Here is a 14,176-nt window from a genome sequence, read left to right as displayed (position 1 = left end):
ATGTTTTTTTTTTTTTATGGATTAAATTATAAACTCCCTAGACATATGTTTTATCAGCCTATTTGTTGCATACATATTTAGTTTGAGTCAGATTATATCTTATTATGATTCAAAGGTTTATATATTGAATTATTATCAAACCATTTTCTGTTCATTTAATATATATAAAGATAAGGTGTTGTTCCTAAATTGGCCAAATAATTGTGATAAATAATTAGGCTTTTAGTATTTTTAAATAAACACTTTAAAAATAATTATTATTATTTATTAAGATACTGTGTATATATTTTTGGAAAACAATAAGGACTTTGCAAGTAACAGTATAAAGTTTGTTTCTTTTCAAAATAATTAAATAATAATAAATAAATAATAATTAAATAATTGGTTTATATATATATATATATATATATATATATAGAGAGAGAGAGAGAGAGAGAGAGAGAGAGAGAGAGAGAGATGTGTGTGTGTGTGTGTGTGTGTGTGTGTGTGTGTGTGTGTGTGTGTGTGTAAGTAAATGTTCCATTGACACGTGTGAGTATCAGGATCATGTCATAATCTATTCATAGTGTTTCATCCAAGTTTACAACATTGGAATTATAAAACATTTGACAATATTGGCAAAAACAATACAACAACGTTATAAATTTGTTATTTCAGTGACACTGAATATATGTGAGAAGCTTCACACCAAGACTTTGCTTAAAAGTCATATCTGCTTTGCTTTTACTGAATGTCAAAGCTTTATGTGTTCACATCATAAATTCACAGTCAGATACAGCATTATAATTCTAGGTTTGTTAGTAGTCAGGATGCCACACAGTCACACTATAACTGATAGAGGTCCAAGGTATATATTGATATAAATGGGCAACGCATTTATAGACTCGCATTGGGGCCTGATCTTCACCCAGTTAGTTTACGAGAGCTTACAACTCAATTTGTTACCAGGGTGCGAAGGCTAGAAGTTCACCGAGTGAAGAATCTGTCACTGTGTGTTTAATAAGAAAGCTGGCCAGTAGGTCAGCGGTAGAGCGAGATGACAGGAGCATGTTTAAATTTCAGTTCACATTTTCACTGTACAGCTGCGGTCATAAGTTTACGTACGCTTTGTAGAATCTGCAAAATGTTAATTATTAAAAAAAGAGGTATCATAAAAATTGCAGTTTGTTTTTCATTTAGTCCTGCCCTGAATGATCTATGTCACATAACAGATGTTTACATATAGTCCACAAGACACAATAATAACTGAATTTACACAAATAAACCCGTTCAAAAGTTTACACACGCTTGAGTCTTAATCCTGTGTGTCGTTACCTGGATGATCAGCGACTGTGTTTATGTTTTGTGAAAGTTGTTCATGCGTCCCTTGTTTGTCCTGAGCAGTTAAACTGCCCACTGTTCTTCAGAAAAATCCTCCAGGTCCTGCACGTTCTTTGCTTTTCCAGCATCTTCTGCATATTTGACTCCTTTCCAACAGCGGCTATATGATGTTGAGATCCATCTTTGTTGAGGTGCAAACGTTCACTGATGCTCACGAAGGCAATACATTAAGAGCCAGGGGGGTCTAAACTTTAGAACAGGATGATTAATGTAAATTGTTATTATTTTGTTTAAATATATATATTTTTTCATTTAGTACTGCCCTTCAGAAGCTACGTAAGATATTTACATGTTTCCCAGAAGACAAAATAATAACACTTTACACCAATCATCCTATTATTATCATGTAAACATCTGTTATGTGAAATAGCTTATTCAGGGCAGTATTAAACAAAATGCAATTTTTATTATTATTATTATTATTATTATTATTATTTACATTTTGCAAATTCTGCAAGGCATATGTGAACTTATGACCTCAACTATATTACTGTTAAAATAGTGTGGAAAGATATGGGCATTTCCCCAAGGCACCGTCTTTCCACCCTCATTTCTGAGGACTCAGAATCCAATGCCAAACTCCCAGCCTTGAAATTCTTTTGCTGTGGGTAAGAACGTAATGACCCGAGAACAGAAACAACTCTTAGAATGGCTTTATCAAGATGTAAATGGCAAACAACGCTAATACAGACTGTGCGCTAATTGACCAAGCTACATTAACAAAGGCTGTTGCACCATCTAAGCAAGCTAATTGTGCTTGTCAGATAGCTAACTATGCCTGGCAACAATCCTAACAAAGGTTGTGTTGTATCTAAGCAAACTGAGCTAGTGCTAATTACGGAATATGCTGGAAGGTACACGGGCAGGGATCAGAGATGGGTTCAAGGCAACAAGGTTCTCACTCCTTACTCGTCACATATGGATGCTTGGTCAGGACCCCTTGGCGTCACTTTTTAACGCAATGGGTACCCCTTTGTTTAAGAACTATACAAATCATGTCAATGATATTATACGTCACTTTGTAGCTTCTAGAGCACCTATTTCGCCAACCCTGGAGTGGAGAGGGTTAAGGACATTGCTCAAGGGACCTACAGTGGCAATTTGGCAGTGCTGGGGCTTGAATTCCCAACCTTTCCTTCTAAACTGGGCTTAACATGCCACAATAATGTAGCTGATTAGGTCAATAGTACGTACATCAAGACCAAGCAAACTTACCAAAAGCTAAGGCAGTGCTTAATAGAAGGCAAGTGTGGTGTATTTTAAAACAGCCTCATAGATCAATCACTCAGGCCATCGTCTTACTATAGCTCAGACACTCAGTATTCCAAACTGTATATGATTACAGTAGATTGTAACCATGGTGCTGTCCAACATGTAATCTGAGCAGATGCGTGGGTGAAGCATGTGGTTAGTGATACAGCCATCTGCTGGCATCCTGAAGGACACTGGGTAATCCTTGTGCAGAAATAGAGAGTGAGGACACAGCTTTGTTTCACCCCACATAACCGTCAGGGGCAGTGAGAATCACCTGGGTATCTTCCTTTGCATATGCACACCCATACCAAACCAAAGCTTCTCACAAAGAGATGAATTTGCTTCTGTTATAGAACCATCTTTCCCTTTCTTTTTGCACTTCATATATGATTGTCAGACCACACGTTTGCTATACGGAGCAAGCTACATAGCAGCTTGTGAGTTTAGTCATGGCTCAAAGCTGGCGAAAGACTCCTACGCTACTGCCGTAGTAAGTGTATTTTTATACATTATAAGTGCTTTTCACATGATCTCTGAAGCAACTGCTAGCTTTGCGTTAGCATTTTAGCATTGCCATATTAGAACCACTCACCAGGCTAGTTATCTCTCTGAACATTCTCACATTCTCTGTGGCTTTGCTCAGTACTGGCATTCATTCCTCACTTTCCCAACCAGATTGGTTTTTCCCTTGGTGCTGTCTAGCTGACCAATGAGCCTGTTACTACCTGCTGCTATAACAAGCAGTGTACACTTCCAAGCCTGTAACGTTATGTCGATTCCGCTAACATGCATTACTGAGGCAGGAGTTGGGTTTCCCTCCATTCGTCCATTCCTCAGTCTTCCTCATTACTATCTGCTCAAAGTATTCCAGATAGCGCCCTGTGGCTACATACTAATCGTATGGTTTTCCCTGGCCATACCATGCACTAGGTTTGCAGGTCTGGGCTTCATGTTCTTCACCAAAGCCTTTCTTATAGTCCTATGATTGGTCATCCTCCCCATTCCTTGGCCGAGGAGTAAGAGGGTGCTATGTCTACTACTGCATCCAGGAGACTGATAATGAGTTGAACCACCATATTCAACTTCATTCCATTCCCAGCAACAACCAAAAACAACTCAGGATCAATGTCTGCCAGCTCGCAAGTGGTGCTGACAGGCTCTAAACTAGCTGTGGCAACCATTTTTCAAGACGGCAGAGACCCGAGTAGGATCGGATAGTGCTATACAACCCAGAGTGCTTCTTCACACAATGCGAGCATACAGTCATAATGGAATTCACTATACCACAGTGCAAGGATTGTATTGAGAGCGTTAAAGGATTTGAAAAGAATGCTCAATCGCACCCAAGCTCCCATGCGTTTTAGCTAATATTACAGCTCATGAGCTGGTCGGATTGGAATTTACATTCCTACTGTTGATCCCTGTATAGTGTTGATTGCGGTCTCATAAAATGTCCACATGTGTGCTGTTCATGCACTGAATGCAGGCACATTGATGGTGTTCTAGTAGAACGTACAATGTTGTTGTTCTTTCGGATGCTCCTGTTAGGCGTCTCCACAGAAGATCATTGGTCCGCATGTTTGATTTGGCACAGGTTTTATGCCAGATGGCCTTCCTGACACAACCCGCCCATTTTTATCCAAGCTTGGGACCAGCACTGAGAGTTCACTGGCTTGTGCAACCACCCCCCCAGTGGCTAGGTCGGTTCCCTGGCCGGGAATCAAATCCAAACGAATCAAAATATATTCGGATATTATTTTGATGACAGCGCCCAGTGGCTTAGTGGTTAGCACGTTCGCCTCACACCTCCAGGGTCGGGGGTTCGATTCCTACCGTGGCCCTGTGTATGCGAAGTTTGTGTGTTATCCCCTTGCTGCGGGGGTTTCCTCCGGGTACTCCGGTTTCCTCCCCCAGTCCAAAGACATGCATGGTAGGCTGATTGGCATGTCCAAAGTGTCCGTAGTGTATGAATGGGTGTGTGAATGTGATGTGATGGATTGGCATCCTGTACAGAGTGTACCCCACCTTGTGTCCGATGCTCCCTGGGACAGGCTCCAGGTTCCCCGTGACACTGAAGGAAGGATAAGCGCTATAGAAGATAGAGGAATGGATTTTGATGACAAATCTGAAAAACAAAGAACAATTTCTGAGAATTTTCAGACTGGCTAAATTGTAGTTAGTTGAACTAAGCTTTTAATCTTTAAATGCTTTAAATGCTTTATTGAGCACTTTTTTTTATAATAACTCATAAACAGTACTCTCACATTTTTGCCACTTTTGAAAAAAGTAAGTTTCTGATTCTGATCAACTTCTGATAAATATTTTAATCAAAATGTCTATGATCATTGGCAATGTTTGATCTTTTCACTAATATTAATACATGCAAATGTGTGCAATTCTGCCAAGTTATTATTGCTAGTGAAGTCTGGGTCTTGGTTCTTCTATGTGCATTGTGCCCATTTTACCACACTGTGGCGCACATGAACTGTTTTACGCCAGAACAGAGTCTATCTTCTGCAAGCATACAGCTCATTTGTGCCCCAGTGTGGTAAAATGAGCACAACGTACATACAAAAAAACATGACACATACTTCACTAAAGAGTCCATTGCAGGTCTTAAGCCCAACCAGTCCTAGAAAGGGATTACTTCAGTAAAATGAACCCATTGGGCCACGTTATTGTCCTCCTGTAGTGGATCAGCACTCAGTGATTGCCTGTCTTACATTTTACATTTATTCTTGCAGCAGATTCTTTCATCGAAGTGGCCTATAAGTTCGTTTGAATCGAACCCAAGAAAAGAGTTGTTAAAAGAACTAAGAGTTCTGCAAGATAGTAGTAAGAACCAGGTTGCTAGTAAACAAAAAGTGTGGAGTAAACACTAGCAAACACTAGTCACGAGGAAATCAGTAAAACTATGAATAATATCAATTAACATGTCAAAGAAGACTACTCTGAAACATAAATATACCCAATGAGAGGCCATCAGTCACATAAACAGGTGACAACAGAGCGAAAGATGACACACCTAGTCAGGTATATGCACACACATGCTCTTAAGGTGGGTGCGGAGGGTGTTTCGGTATGATCATTCTTAAGTGTTTTCGATACAACTGAGTCTTCAGGTGTTCCGTGATGGTTGTGAAATCGGCAACAAGGACGATGATGGGAAATTCATTTCATCATGATGGAAAGGCTTTAGACTGTACATAACAGTGGTGGGAGCAGCTGGGACAGGCCTTGAATGCCTTCATAATGAGACATCTAATAGAAATTCTTCTCACAGTCGGTTTTTTTTTTTTTTTTTTTTTTTTAAATGCAAGGTATTACAAAACAAGGCTCATACAAAGGAAGCATTTTTTGCACATAATTTTGCTTCTGTCTTATACACTGACTTTTTTATTTTATTTATGGAAACCAAGGTTATACCATGGTTGCTAGGGTGTCTGTTGTAGTCTGAATACTACAACGATTGCTGTGTCATGCCTTATATAAACACAGCTGAAATGGGGAGTTGTTGCAGAATGTTTGGTATGAGAAATATTGATTAAGTAATGTTTTAATGGTGTAACGTATAATGGATACAGTACTTTATATATATATATATATATATATATATATATATATATATATATATATATATATAAAGTACTGTAGATACAGTGTACAGTGTCCTGTACTCAGGTCACTGACTGTGTGGAGTTTCAGTGTACATTCTCCCTTTATCCATGTGGGTTTCCCTCAGATACATTGGTCTTCTCCCACCTCCAAAAAGCATAGCGGTAGGTAACTTGCCCCATGTGTACAGTATATGAGTGTGTGAATGGTGCCCTGCCTCGCAATCAGCGTACTTGAGATCCAGCTCAACCCTAACTAGGATAAACTGCTTACTAAAGATAAATGAGTGTTTAAAATGATATTGGAGTTGCATATACCACACTAAGTGAGCTTTCTATTACATTTCATTAAAAAAAAACAACAACAGCCTTGACCAGGGTATGTTGTAGAAAAAATAAACAAGTCTTTAATAAATAAATCTTTCCATCACTGAAATCAAACTATTAACCTAGTAAAGAGTACAGCAACCATAGTTACCTTAAGATCCTAGTATTATCCTAGTTTATGCCTAATATTGGCATATTCCTATTTTACATGCCCAGTAAAAATCTAATTATGAATTATGTTGCAATTTTCTCTGCACTTGCATTTATTACTGACCGTACGCTATAATTCAGACTGCTCTAGTAACTACTAAACTGCCAATTCCATGTAATTCACCTTTTATATCTGTACTTGGGTTAGTCCTGAGTCTGAGCTGAGGTTAGATAACACTGCTTGTTGTGCTGTGGAGTAGATTTGAATAGAGTCCAACCAAAAGAGCTATTCATAACCTTACAGGGACAGTTACGTCCCCGTCTTTATGCGGAATTTCCCTTGAGGACTGATATTAATCAGCAACTGGAACTCGACGGTTAAGCTGGAGTAATATTTTCATAAGTGCACTTTGGGAATACCTATTAACATTTCTGATATGTTTGACAAGATGTAAGGCTCATTTTGTCATATTTTATACACACACACACACACATACACTAGTACAGACAGAGACATCAGTCTCTCAAATGTTCACATGCTTTAGGAACATTCCTATGTCAAATGCTAGACATTTCATAACAAGCTTGTATAACGGCTATTTACCTTCATTTGGTTTTTCCAACCTCACCCCACTGGTGTGACTTCATTCTTCACAACTATGCTGCCAAACAATGATCTCGATTAGCAGGCTTGGGTAAAAAGAAAGGGAAACATGAGAAGGGAATGTGGGTGGCAACACAAATGGATCAAAACAATTGAAGTGGTGAGTATTTGGGGTTAAATAAATCTACTTGAGACTGCACTCATTGTGTTTCTATAATGGACATTATGTAAATGAATTATGGATCATGGTGAGGTATTTTGTTGTAATTCACGCTAAATATGTTCCTGTGTAAACTGCAGCTGTTTTTTTCTCATTAAAATTGCTCACCTCCATTTGGTTAATATGCATTTAATAAGCAACACGAGGATGATGTCAGTCTATATTTCCATTTCAAATATGTGGGTAGCATACTAACATTATTTAATGCATTAGTTTACATTACTAATACACTAATATAAGGGTTCCCAAACTTTTCCAGGGCAAGGCCCACCAAATGGCTTTAACATTTGACCGAGGCCGCCCTTTTGCAAGATGTCTTTAAAACACATTAAAAATACAGACTTCTGAATATATCCCCCTTTTTTTTTTAAAATGAATAATTACATCTTACATCTTTACATTATATTACATTAGGAATTGATTGTGTGTGTGTGTGTGGTTGTCTGAAAAAAATCATGTATTTATTTATTTTTCACACCAAATTGTTGAGGCCCCCCGGGCGCCCCCTGGTGGCCCCCAGCCCCACTTTGAAAACCACTGCACTAATACACCATAAGTAAAGTTACAATGTAGGTCAATTGGAATTTAGGGATCCAAGCACTTTGAGATGTAGTTACACAGGGTCCCCTCAGACAGTATTGGAACAGTAAGGACAATTCTATTGTTTTCGCTATACATTAAAGACATTTAGGTTTGAGATCAAAAGATGAATATGAGACGACAGATCAGAATTTCAGCTTTCATTTCCTCATATGTACATATAGATGTGTTAAACAACTTAGACCATGGCAGCTTTTGTTTGAACCCACCCGTTATTTTCAAGTGATTAAAAATATTGGAACATGTGACTGGATTTTCTTGCTGCCCAGGTGTGCCCTGTTAAAGAACTGCTTCAGTCTACTCTTGGTTTGAGTCCCAGGTTTCACCTGTGAAGACTGCATTTGTTGTTAAAAAAAGGATAAACCAACATGAAGACCAGAGAGCTGCCTATGGGAGAAAAGCAAGCCATTTTGAAGCTGAGAAAATGCACAAGCACATGCATTAGGCATAACCATTACAACAACTTGGAATGTCCTGAGAAAGGAAGAAGCCATTGGTGTACTAACAACCAGACGTGGAACAGGTCGGCCAAAGAACTGCTACACTGATACAGCCTCACTTCCTGTTTGGGGTCTTTGATGGATTTGTTCACGGATTACTAGTAAACAGTTGTAAATACTAAAAATTCTTTGATCTCTTTTGTGAGTCTTAGATGGCAGCCATTCCAAGATGGCAGACCTTGAAACAATCATAGCCAGTGGACTTGACCTATGGAATCATACAAACGTTTATGATTTTATTCCAATTTAGTCATCTGCCAATTCCCAACCACTAACTAACTCTCTCCTATCAGATAACAGCTTCTAAATGGTAAAGGGTGAAGGCCAGCATGTGCTTCCCCGCTTCACGTGAAGCTAGCCATCTTTATTTCATGCTATGTCACAGTATAGCCGAACACTCTCAGAGGAACATGCTATCTGAATAATCAGAAATGTTAATAATAATTCTGTCGAGTGGTTCCAAAGTTATGGACAGAAATGTATGCGAAAGGTTGATGTGTTGGTGGCTCTAAAGGGTTTATGCGGCATACTCAGAAATTGGTGAAAAGATTTTGGGGACTAGCAAAAATCAGCGTGCCAAATTTAATTAAAAACATGTGAACTCACGCTGTCATAGACTCCAGTGGCATGTGTAATAATAATAATAATAATAAGAAGAAGAAGAAGAAGAACAAGAATCAACCACCTTTGATGCCTGGACTCCTAACAAATGAATATAACTCAGGAACTCGGTTTTCTGGATGTAAATATTGGCACCCAGCATTAAGCTTCACGTATGAATTTGGTTTAAATGAATACATCTGGTAATGACTTTGTGAACATTGCATATTATATTTTAATGCTGAAGTTGATTATTAATGTTAACTACTGCAGTAAATAATGCTAGTGAAAGGACTAAAATCTGAACTGTCACATGATGTACTCAGTGAAAAGTTGTTTTTCAGCACGTTTGTTGGAACGTGTGTATGCCACATAAGATTATTGCGGTCATGTGTGTATGTGGGTGTGTGTGGGAGCAGCGCTCATGTTCTTAATGTAAACTTACCTCACCTTTTTTGTTTTCAGTCTGACCTCATGAAATTTGACCTGATGTGATGGATCTCGTGGTAGGACTTTCTCCACAGCTGCTTACATACAAACACAAAAACTGCAATTAAGAGCAAGACTCAAGGAAGGATTAAAGGAATGTATGCCTCTGTTGAATAGTTGGTTCTGATTGGTTAGAAGGTTCATATCAGTGCACTCATATAGCAGACGCGCCACATACTATAAATGCCCCCCCCACCCCCCCACCCCCCCACCCCACACACACACAAGCCTAACAAATGAAAAAAGCATGTAGTTGTTGATATGGTGAGGAGACTTGTATAACAGCATGTGTGTTTTATTCTTCACATCTCATATGACCCAGAAGAAGAAGAAGTCTATAATCATACCAAGAGAAACTGACCAGCACATACAGTACAGTACACAGCTGCAGCAACTAATGACCAGTATGTGATAAAAAAGGATTGCTGATCGGTTGCATATCATTCAGTTATGTACTCATGCTAATCTGGTGACTCACAGTGGTAGGAACAGAACACATCATATAGTCTTACACATTACAACCACATGGGCCCTCAGAGACACTTAGAAAAATTTATTTTGGTTCAGCGGGCAGCGGTTAAGGATCTGCGCTAGTAACTGGAAGGTTAGAAGTTCAGAACTGTCAGAAAGCTACTTCTGGGGCCTTGCACAAGGCCATTAACACCTAACTTCTCAGCTATAATAGAGGATGATTGTACTCTTCTCATTTGTAAGTTGTTATGACATTAGTGTTAACCACAGATATGTAGTAAATCTAGATTTAAAAAAAATGAACCATGGGTTCACAGCGCTTGGTCATGGAGTACTCCCGGTTCTACACATTTCAGTCTACTTCATCTATTTCAACTCAGGAAGGGTTGGTCATTAGATGATTTGTTGAGTCACATGTTAGAGTGGAGATACATTAAAATGTGCATTACAGGTACTATTCCAGGACAGGGCAGGTTGGGAAGCTGTAGGCTAAAATAAACATGTCATCATCACCACAAAGGGTTCTAGATTGTCACCAGTGATTTCGAATGAATTTATAGCATCTTCGAGAATTTTTGTGAAAATGGCATCACACTGTCTGACATCTGAATGTAAGAATTTCTGACACATCACAGCAAGATGTATCAGCCAGTCACGTGTTAGCAGCAGAATGATTCAAAATAATGCAGCTACAGATCAAGAGCTTCAGTTAATCTTCACATCAAACATCAGAATGATGAAAAACTGTGATCTAAGTGACGCTGACTTTGACCGTGGCATGATTGTTGTTCTACCAGATGGGCTGGTTTGGATATTTCAGACATCAGATGCGAGTCTTCTAGGATTTTCACACACAACAGTCTTGAATGTTTACACAGAATGGTGCGGGAAACTAACAAAAACATCTAGTGAGCAGCAGTTCTTTGGGGAGAAATGCCTTGTTGATTAGAACAAGTGGGCGGCTGTGGTTCAGGTGGTAGAGCGGGTTGTCTACTAATCATCGGGTTGACGGTTCGAATCCCGGCCCACGTGACTCCACATACTGAAGTGTCATTGGGCGAGACACTGAACACCAAGTTACTCACGATGGCAAGTTAGCGCCTTACATGGCAGCTCTGCTACCATTGGTGTATGAGTGTGTGTGTGTGAATGAGACACAGTGTAAAGCACTTTGGATAAAAGCGCTATATAAGTGCAGACCATTTACCATTAGAAAGATCAGAGGAGAAGGTGAAGGGGATTGCCAAACTGGTTTGAGCAGATAGAAAGGTAACTCGTGGTAATTCAAATAATCACTCTTTACATCCGTGGCGAGCAGAAAAGTGTCTCAGAACTATCTATCTGGGGAGTTGTTCCTCCTGTAGGTTGCATGTTGATCAGCAAGAGAAATAAATATTTAATTATAGTCAAGAATGTGCAGACGTACATGGCCAGTGAGGAGCTATTGATTAGCCATATTCAGATCTGTATCTGAGCTAATTCACATCCAAAACTCAAAGAAAAGCTTTACTTATGAAGAAAATTACAACACCTATTACAACTAAGAGCCATGTCACGGACATACCTAGAAATGAGATTATAATGAAAACCAGGACCACACCATGAGCACAAATCCAAGCCATTCACATGTGTTTGTTCATGTACATTCCTATGAATTATCCATTATTAGATCATATCATAAACAGGTTTTTAAGCTATTTATAAAAGTAGCTCCCTTAGAAAAAAATTAACAACAACAAAAAAAAAACCAGATGGCATATGTGAGATACAGTACAGTATGACATCACAACATTCCCAATTTTTTATTTAAATTTTTTTTTTAATTTTCTTATTATAAAAATCCCTTCTACTTCCTCATTGGAATCTGACTGTATAATTTCTGTAGCATTTTCTTTCAGGCGGTTTGAGACATCTGGAAAGTAAAAGTGTTTAGCTTATTTAAGTCGTTTCTACATCAAGACTTCTACCCTTTCATCTGAGGCGTAACATTGATCAGTGATAGCAGTACAGAGGAAGAAGGCGCATTGTTAACAACCATTGTAAGAAGCTACAATATTGGCACGCACTTTGATTAGCCGTATCCGAGTCCGATTCGTGAGCCAAGTCCCATACTGAAACTAAAACTAATCCTATTCTATTGAAGAATATCACCACAGTTATTATAAACATCATTGGGTTTCCTAGTAAAGAGGCTATTATGATAATCACTACAACCACACCTTTAGCACTAACCCAAGCCATTCACGTTTCGAGCTGTGTACATTCCCATGAATTTTTAATCCATAAGATCATCTCAAACACCTCTCTCACATTTGTGTAACCATATATAGATGAAACCAGGGTTGTTGATTATGCTTTGTTTTTGATTGCTTCAGTTTTTGGATGAGATTTTGAAGGGAAAAAAAAAAAAATCTTATTTCAAAATCTCATCCAAAAACTAAAGCGATCAAAAACAAAACAAAATCAACACAGAAATTGTTTTGAAATACATTTTGTCATGAGCCTCTCAGTCTCCAGACCTGATGTAAAGAAGACAGTATATTCGAGTGAGGATGATTTAAACCAGAAATATCAGGAGCGGTGTGAAGGAAAGTGACCTACAAGGGGTCAAATGTTACACTAAGGGGATCTAAAAGTTATTTAGGGGGCAGGAAAGAGGTTGGAGGCAGAAATAAAGGCAAAGCTAAGTAAGTTAAGTTAAGAAGGCAAGTTAAGTAAGCAAGTGTGGTGTGATGTGAAAAAAAAGTTATTTTCAGCAACTCCTGAAGTGTTTTATTCCTTTTTATACCATAGCAATTTGCCCAATATGACAAGTTTTAATTTATTAATGAACGACACGTCATGATTTTGAACCGTTTATAGTTGTAATTACAGTTGTTGAACGTCTACGAGACAAGATCACTTATGTTATATCAGTTATAAACAGTTAATCTCCCATCAGCCTCTTATTTTTCTCTATCTTTAGCTAATAAGACAAAAAAAAAAACAACCAACAAATATAGTGTGTCAAACCAGAAGACACAAAATCCAACTTTTTCCCATGGCGGAAAACTTACACCCTGTTGCGAAGTGCTGACGCTGGAGACTCCTTCCATCAATGTTATATAAGAGTTAAAAACAAAAACTTCACCGCATCAACGCATATACGTTTTTGTTCATTGTTAAATTCGCAATTAATGAAGTCTGTTTCTAGTAGATTACGGATCTTGATTATCCGCCGTGCAAGTCTCCATGTAAGTTGTTGCTATAGAAACGATAACATAATCGAAGGAGTGCATTAATATAAACCGTGATTTGACTTGCAACCGTAATAGAGAAAACAATCAACGCCGTTTGACCAATCAAATTTGAGATTTTAACCCAACGTCACTGTTAAAAAAAATATGTCGTTTTCTTTCATAATAATTCTATTCTTGTCATATCTCTCCGTACCCTGTATTCCCAGTGAGTCACTGTTAGATAACTGTCGATTTTCCTCACGTGTTCGACGCACAGGTTTTGTGCCCGCAATGTCCCACTGGAAATGAACCCTTCGGTACACTGTGTTCCAATTTTAGTCATGTTTATTACATTCCAGCTGTACTAAACTCATTTAACTTGACTGAAAGGCCCCTTTTTTTATTTTTTATTTTTTTTTTTAAACTTCCTCATGACTGAGAGGCAGGCAGAAAGAGAAAGCAACAGAGAAAAATGGCATGAGAAAATGCATTGTTTCCTTATACACATTCCTGACTCGGAGGCTTGGAATTCCACTGATCCTAAACTGGTAGTGATTTAGTAACAGCGAAGGAGAAGTTTAGTCTGGGCTTGCCACATCTCTCGAGTTAGGCCAGTTGTATTTCAGTATAACAGTGACAGGAATATGGCAAATGAAACGACGTATTTTAGAAAGCAGAGAACATATTTTCACTAACACACACACACACACACACACACACACACGAATGACTGATTGGAATGATAACTA

At 38.5% G+C, this 14,176-nt stretch overlaps 1 long non-coding RNA gene across 2 annotated transcripts; it reads right to left on the bottom strand.

The window, feature by feature from the left end:
- Positions 1-543: 543 nt before the first annotated feature.
- On the bottom strand, positions 544-9,897 carry LOC108275688 (uncharacterized). Of its 2 annotated transcripts, none has more exons than XR_001814741.3 (4): positions 9,695-9,897; positions 7,330-7,415; positions 4,660-4,759; positions 544-1,569 (listed from the first exon to the last, which is right to left on the bottom strand). It is a non-coding gene; the product is annotated as an uncharacterized LOC108275688 (long non-coding RNA). The 2 variants fall into 2 exon arrangements; XR_008393460.1 differs by having other exon boundaries at positions 544-1,564.
- Positions 9,898-14,176: the final 4,279 nt, after the last annotated feature.

Source organism: Ictalurus punctatus, chromosome 2 (assembly GCF_001660625.3).
Source record: "Ictalurus punctatus breed USDA103 chromosome 2, Coco_2.0, whole genome shotgun sequence".
Lineage (NCBI taxonomy): Eukaryota > Metazoa > Chordata > Actinopteri > Siluriformes > Ictaluridae > Ictalurus > Ictalurus punctatus.
This window is presented reverse-complemented; position numbering and strand designations above follow the sequence as displayed.